The sequence below is a fragment of the Saimiri boliviensis genome, chromosome 2 (assembly GCF_048565385.1).
Source record: "Saimiri boliviensis isolate mSaiBol1 chromosome 2, mSaiBol1.pri, whole genome shotgun sequence".
NCBI classification, from domain to species: Eukaryota; Metazoa; Chordata; class Mammalia; order Primates; family Cebidae; genus Saimiri; species Saimiri boliviensis.
Genome location: NC_133450.1, coordinates 221,192,669 through 221,199,602, shown reverse-complemented (window position 1 = coordinate 221,199,602; position 6,934 = coordinate 221,192,669). Strand labels below are relative to the sequence as shown.

Below are 6,934 nucleotides of genomic sequence, written 5' to 3'. Positions count from 1 at the left end.
CAAGTTAACTGCGAACTGCACACTGCCTCCTGAAATCCAGCCCTGCCCCTAGCCCACTTTTAGTGCAGAGATGGAGTCGGTTTCTGCCAATTCCCCGGCGTCTCTCCCCTGCCCACATCGCCTCTGTCTTGGCCCCAAAAACAGGAAGGATCGGCATTCCCCTTGCTCTTCACTACCTTCCTGCACTCTATGCTGTTCTGTGTACAGACCTATTCTGATGAGGTCCTAGCTGGGCCGCCATCTTCTCAATTATGCTTCGCTGTCAGCCAGTCTTGGGAGGTATGTCACGTGGCTCATAATGCCGCCCTGGAATCTCAGAGACTTTAACAACCTCGGGGCCAGCCGGGCCACAGTCCCTTGACCTTTCTCCAGTGACCCCGCAGCACCTCAGCCACGCACCTCCAGGGTCACACAAGTGTTTCACCTGAAATCCTAAAATCAAACTCCCAAACGAAACCTGCTTTTCTGCTTGGCTTTCACAGTATACTGCATACTGTATTCTGTAACGTCAGGGAGCTCCCTGATCCCTTGGTCCATTCATTGTCTCTGTCGAATAATTGAGAGATTTCTTTCTTTTTCTTTTTTCTTTTATTTATTTATTTTATTTATTTATTTATTTTTATTTATTTTTATTTTTTTTTTTGAGACAGAGTTTCACTCTTGTTACCCAGGCTGGAGTGCAATGGCGCGATCTCGGCTCACCGCAACCTCCACCTCCTGAGTTCAGGCAATTCTCCTGCCTCAGCCTCCTAAGTAGCTGGGATTACAGGCACGCACCACCATGCCCAGCTAGTTTTTTGTATTTTTAGTAGAGACGGGGTTTCACCATGTTGACCAGGATGGTCTCGATCTCTCGACCTCGTGATCCACCCGCCTCGGCCTCCCAAAGTGCTGGGATTACAGGCTTGAGCCACCACGCCCGGCCTTATTTTTTTTAAGACTGGATTTCGGGCCGGGCGCGGTGGCTCAAGCCTGTAATCCCAGCACTTTGGGAGGCCAAGGCGGGTGGATCACGAGGTCGAGAGATCGAGACCATCCTGGTCAACGTGGTGAAATCCCGTCTCTACTAAAAATACAAAAAAAAATTAGCTGGGCATGGTGGCGCGTGCCTGTAGTCCCAGCTACTCAGGAGGCTGAGGCAGGAGAATTGCTTGAACCCAGGAGGCGGAGGTTGCGGTGAGCCGAGATCGTGCCATTGCACTCCAGCCTGGGTAACAAGAGCGACACTCTGTCTCAAAAAAAAAAAAAAGATACTGCCTAAAAAAAAAAAAAAAAAAAAAAAAAGTTCAAATTTTATATCACCTGCAGCTGTGAATAAAGGTTCTCACTATTAGTAGCCATCGAGAATTTCATAAGATACTGCTATTACAAAGCCTATTTCCCCGCTAAATACTTATCAGGAATTGTGTGTAGCTGTTTGAAATATGGAATCTGACATAAAAAGTTATTTTCATAGAACCAAGCTCACATTTCAAATGTAGTTACTTAGCTACAGTGTCTTGTTCTGTCACCTAGGCTGGAGTGCAGGGGTGTGATCATAGCCCACTGCAACCTTGAACTCCTGGGTCCAAATGATCCTCCTGCCTCAACCTCCCAAGTAGTTAGGACTACAGGTGCACACCACCACATTCAGCTTTTATTTATTTATTTATTTATCTATTTATTTATTTTTGAGGTGGAGTCTCACTCAGTTGCCCAGGCTGGAGTGCAGTGGCACAATCTCAGCTCACGGCAACCTCTACCTCCCAGGTTTAAGTGATTCTTCTGTGTCAGCCTCTCAAGTAGCTGGGACTACAGGCTCTTGCCACCATGCCCGGCTAATTTTTGTATTTTTAGTAGAGACAAGATTTCATCGTATTTGCTGGGATGGTCTTGATCTCCTGACCTCATGATCTGCTTGCCTCAGCCTCCCAAAGTGCTGGAATTACAGGCGTGAGCCACCGCACCCGACCCACCCAGCCAAATTTGATAGAGCAGTGGGGAAACATCTGACATTTAGAAACAACCCCTATAAACAGGAATCGATCCCACAAGACTTGGCTTTGGGGAATAAGCTCCCTTCCCTCCCTCATGAAAACCACTCCATTAGGAAGTTATTAAAAAAAAAAAAAAAAAAAAAAAAAAAAAAAGGCCGGGCACGGTGGCTCACGCCTGTAATCCCACTATTTTGGGAGGCTGAGGCAGGCGGATCATGAGGTTGAGAGATCAAGACCATCCTGGCCAACACAGTGAAAACCCGTCTCTACTATAAATACAAAAATCAGCTGGGCATAGTGGCGCTTGCCTGTAGTCCCAGCTACTCGGGAGGCTGAGGCAGGAGAATTGCACTCCAGCCTGGCACCTGGCAACAGAGCGAGACTCTGTCTTTAAAAAAAAAAAAAAAAAAAAAAAAAAAAAAAAAAAAAAAAAAAAAAAACTCCATTGGCGATGGCAACAGTGGTGCAGGAGCAGCCAGAAGGAGGTACAGGACACATTTGGAGATCTTTTCTCGTATCCCCTGAACTAGCTGCAGTTTTGTCTCCAGCAAGTTCAGTGTCTCCCAGTCAACAGAGCGAGAAAAGAGGGACACTAGGTTTGTAGGTATAGAGATTGGCTTGGCCAGGGCTGCTTGGGGAATCCCTAGAACAGGCGTCCCCAAACTACGGCCTGTGAGCCGCATGCGGCCCCCTGAGGCCATTTATCCGGCCCCCGACCGCACTTCAGGAAGGGGCACCTCTTTCATTGGTGGTCAGTGAGAGGAGCACAGTATGCGGCGGCCCTCCAAAGGTCTGAGGGACAGTGAACTGGCCCCCTGTGTAAAAAGTTTGGGGACGCCTGCCCTAGAAGTTCTCAGGTTGCCATGAACATCACTTCCGTCCACTGATGATTTTGCATTGATTCTGTAGCGAGGTCTGAACTCTGTAGGTCTTCCCAGGGCTCAGGAGGACAAGGAGCAGTGACAGGCCAAACCTGTTCTGGAGCACAGCAGTGAGGTGAAGATTGGAGGCTGCTGGTGTGGCTGCACTTTGAGCTAGGTTCCAAAAAGGCTGGTGATAGTCACTGAAGGAAGATGACAGAAGGGACTCAGTAAGCACCTCATCTTGTTCATCCTTTCTTTTTTTTTTTTTTGAGACAGAGGCTCTGTTGCCTAGGCTGGAGTGCAGTGGCATGATCTAGGCTCACCGCAACCTCTGCCTCCTGGGTTTCAACCTCTGCCTCAGCTTCCCAAGTAGCTGGGACTACACGCATGCGCCACCACACTTGGTTAATTTTTGTATTTTTAGTAGAGATGGGGTTTCACCATGTAGGCCAGGCTGCTCTCGATCACCTCAAGGGATATGCCCTCCTCAGCCTCCCAAAGCGCTGGGATTGCAGGCACCTGACCCTATACGTCCTTTTTGATAAGGAAAGGGAGGTTCCTGGCTGTTGTCATGAGAATGTCAGCCGCTTGCTCTGTGGAGAGGAAAGGAAGAATTCAGGCAACCATTCTCTTCGCTTTTCAGATACACGTGATCTGTACAAAGTAATCATCACTAAGCCTCTCTTGTCCAGGAAATTTCCCCCTTACGTTGTCATACATGCTACAAATTTTGTGCTTTTTCTCATCCATTAGGCCAGGTCACTCTTCTTCTAGCTTTAGGCCATAACACTTTCATAGTACTCCACATCAAGGAGTAATCTGTAGGTTTTCTCAATTATGACATGGGCTTTTCTCCTCGTCTCGAACTTGTTTTTCTTTTGTCACATCATCCTCACTCTGAGATGTCACAATAGCATCAATCATTTTTTGCAGATTATTCACACTAGAAACAGTCAGCTTTCCCAAAGAGCCTGCAAACTGCACTGGCTTATCAGCGTGTTCCAGTTTGGCCATCTGAGGCGTGATGAGCTAGGTGGCTCCTTTTTAGGGCCATCACCTTATATTTCTTTAGCAGCTGACAGTTTTTCCAAGTAATTCTGGTAATAAAAATCATCCAAGCAGGGATCAGTGCTTTGCAGTTGCATCATCTGGATTTTAGAGACCCAATCCTTTCCCCACTGCAACATGAGACTGGCATATGGATCCTTTTGGAGATGATCTTGATGACTGTTCCGCTGACTTCCTCTATCTCCTGCACCATTGAGATTCCCATGCTGATTTCTATTCTGTTGCTGTCTCTGATGCAAGTGCTGACAGTGCTGTGGATGAAGGTGAGTTGTGTCCGGTCTAAACATTGGGGCCTGAGATCTTAGGTTTTGCAGGTGAAGTCCTGGATCAGGAGGGTACTGCTATGGAGGTGGTAGCAGAGGGTGGAGCACTAAAGAAGCCACAGAACAATGGCTCATGCCTGTAATACCAGCACTTTTGCAAATCAACAGGAAGTTGGAAAAAAATATCCCAGGACTTTGCAAGGCCAAGGAGGGCAGATCACCTGAGGTCGGGAGTTCATGACCAGCCTCACCAACATGGAGAAACCCTGTCTCTATTAAAAATACAAAATTAGCTAGGCATGGTGGCAGATGCCTGTAATCCCAGCTACTTGGGAGGCTGAGGCAAGAGAATCACTTGAACCCGAGAGGCAAAGTTTGCATTGAGCCAAGATTGCGCCATTTCACTCCAACCTGGGGGACAGAGTGAGACTCAGTCAAAGAAGAAGAAGACGAAGACGAAGACGAAGACGAAGACGAAGACGAAGAAGAAGAAGAAGAAGAGGGAGAAGAAAGAGAAGAAGAAGAAGAAGAAGAAGAGGAGGAGGAGGAGGAGGAGGAAGAGGAGGAGGAGGAAGAAGAGGAGGAGGAGGAAGAAGAGGAAGAGGAAGGAGAAGGAGGAGGAGGAGGAGGAAGAGGAGGAGGAGGAGGCACAGAAGTCTGGTGCTGGGGGAAGCATCTGCCCAACGGGCCCTTGTAGCAACTTGGGATTCATGGCAATGAGTGGACTACCAACAAATCCAGGAAGCCATACAAACTGGCTGGGAGACATCTATCCAGGCTGTAGCAGGACACAGCAGAGCTGGCATGGAGACATCCTGTCACCATAGCGAGCAGGATAATGCAATGGCACTGGGAGCCAAACATGGACAGGCTTCGGACACAGAAAGTGATGGGTAAGGCTGGGTACAGCCATCTGCTTAGGTGGAGTGAAGTTAACTGCCTCCGTAATGCATGTTCACAAAAGTCCCCATCATCTTCTGGACCCTGGGGGGCCCTGAGGCAAGGCATATTCTAATACAGACACTGTAGGCATTTCCTGAGCAAGCAGTGGTCTTCAAATTCCCTTGAGAACTTCAGATCCATCTCAGATACTGCAGCCTGGGCAACAGAGTGAGAGAGTGAGTCTGGTCTACACTGCCCTCATGATAGCTGGATCTTCTAGTTCATTTTCAGTCACCATCTTACTGAGCCTTTCTGCCAGATTCTCCTCAGGGTCACCCATGAGAAGTCCATTTCATCTCTCTCTGCATTGCCTGTTTGTTCATTAGCTGCCACTGGTTGCTTTTCTTCCAGTTTAGCCAGGTGCTCATGAGCTTCCTGCCAATCATCATCAGCTGCACCTGACCCAAATGTATTATCATTGAATTGATCAGTTTCTTCTTTTCCCAGGCCCTGAAATGCATCTTCAACTTCATCCACGGGACAATCTTTTAAAGACTCACAGGGAACATTCTTGGGGAGAGAGAGTAGGGAGGGGAGTGGGGAAGAGAGGGACAAAGCGCTGACTTCCCAGGCTCAGGTCCTCCACCAGCTTGGGACCCCTAGCCATTGCCATATGCCCAGTTGCAATTATATTTAAAGACTTGGGTGGCATGTGCCTGTAGTCGCAACTACTCAGCAGGAGAATTGCTTGAACTGGGAGGCAGAGGTTGCAGTCAACCAAGATTTTGCCACTGCACTCCACCCTGGCAATAGAGACTTTGTCTCAAAAAAAAAAAAAATCATACTGTCTACTGTGCTGAGAATAAACTGCAGACAGTCCAAAGAGAAAACAGGAAGACCAGTTAGAAACCCACTGTAGATTGAGACCATCCTGGTCAACATGGTGAAACCCCGTCTCTACTAAAAATACAAAAAATTAGCTGGGCATGGTGGCACGTGCCTGTAATCCCAGCTACTCAGGAGGCTGAGGCAGGAGAATTGCCTGAACCCAGGAGGCGGAGGTTGCGGTGAGCCGAGATTGTGCCATTGCACTCCAGCCTGGGTAACAAGAGTGAAACTCCGTCTCAAAAAAAAAAAAAAAAAAAAAAAAAAAAAAAAAAAAGAAATCCACTGTAATTATTCAAGCATGGCCAGGCACTGTGCCTCACGCCTACAATCCCAACACTATGGGAGGCCAAGGTGGGCATATCACTTGAGATCAGGAGTTCAAGAACACTGTGAAACATCCATCTCTACTAAAAATACAAAAAAAAACAAACAAAAAAAATTAGCCAGCATGGTGGCGCACGCCTGTAATCCCAGCTACATATGGCAGGCTGAGGTGGGAGGATCTCTTGAACCCGGGAAGCAGAGGTTGCAGTGAGCCAAGATTGTGCCACTGCACTCCAGCCTGGGTGACAGAGCAAGACTCCATCTCAAAAAAAAAAAAAACTTGTACAACTCTTCCCTTTATTCATCCTCAAATGGAATGTTGAAATTCCCATGGATTTGCAGATGCATTTTGAATCCAATGGCAACTTTTCCATGCCGAGTATTTCAGAATAAGGCTGAATCTTACTCGAAGAACATGCATGCATCATTAAAGCTGTCACAACTGGGCATGGTGGCTCACACCTGTAATCCCAGCACTTTGGATCGTCTGAGGTCAGAAGTTCAAGACTAGCCTGGCCAGCATGGTGAAACCCCATCTCTTCAAAAATACAAAAATTAGCTGGGCATGATGGCGAGTGACTGTAATCCCAGCTACTCAGGAGGCTGAAGTGGGAGGATTGCTTGAACCCGGGAGACGGAGGTTGCAGTGAGCCGAGATCGCACCATTGCA

General features: G+C 47.7%; 1 pseudogene; it reads right to left on the bottom strand.

Moving 5' to 3' along the window:
• Positions 1 to 3,391: 3,391 nt before the first annotated feature.
• On the bottom strand, positions 3,392 to 5,293 carry LOC101036811 (protein PAT1 homolog 1-like; annotated as a pseudogene).
• Positions 5,294 to 6,934: the final 1,641 nt, after the last annotated feature.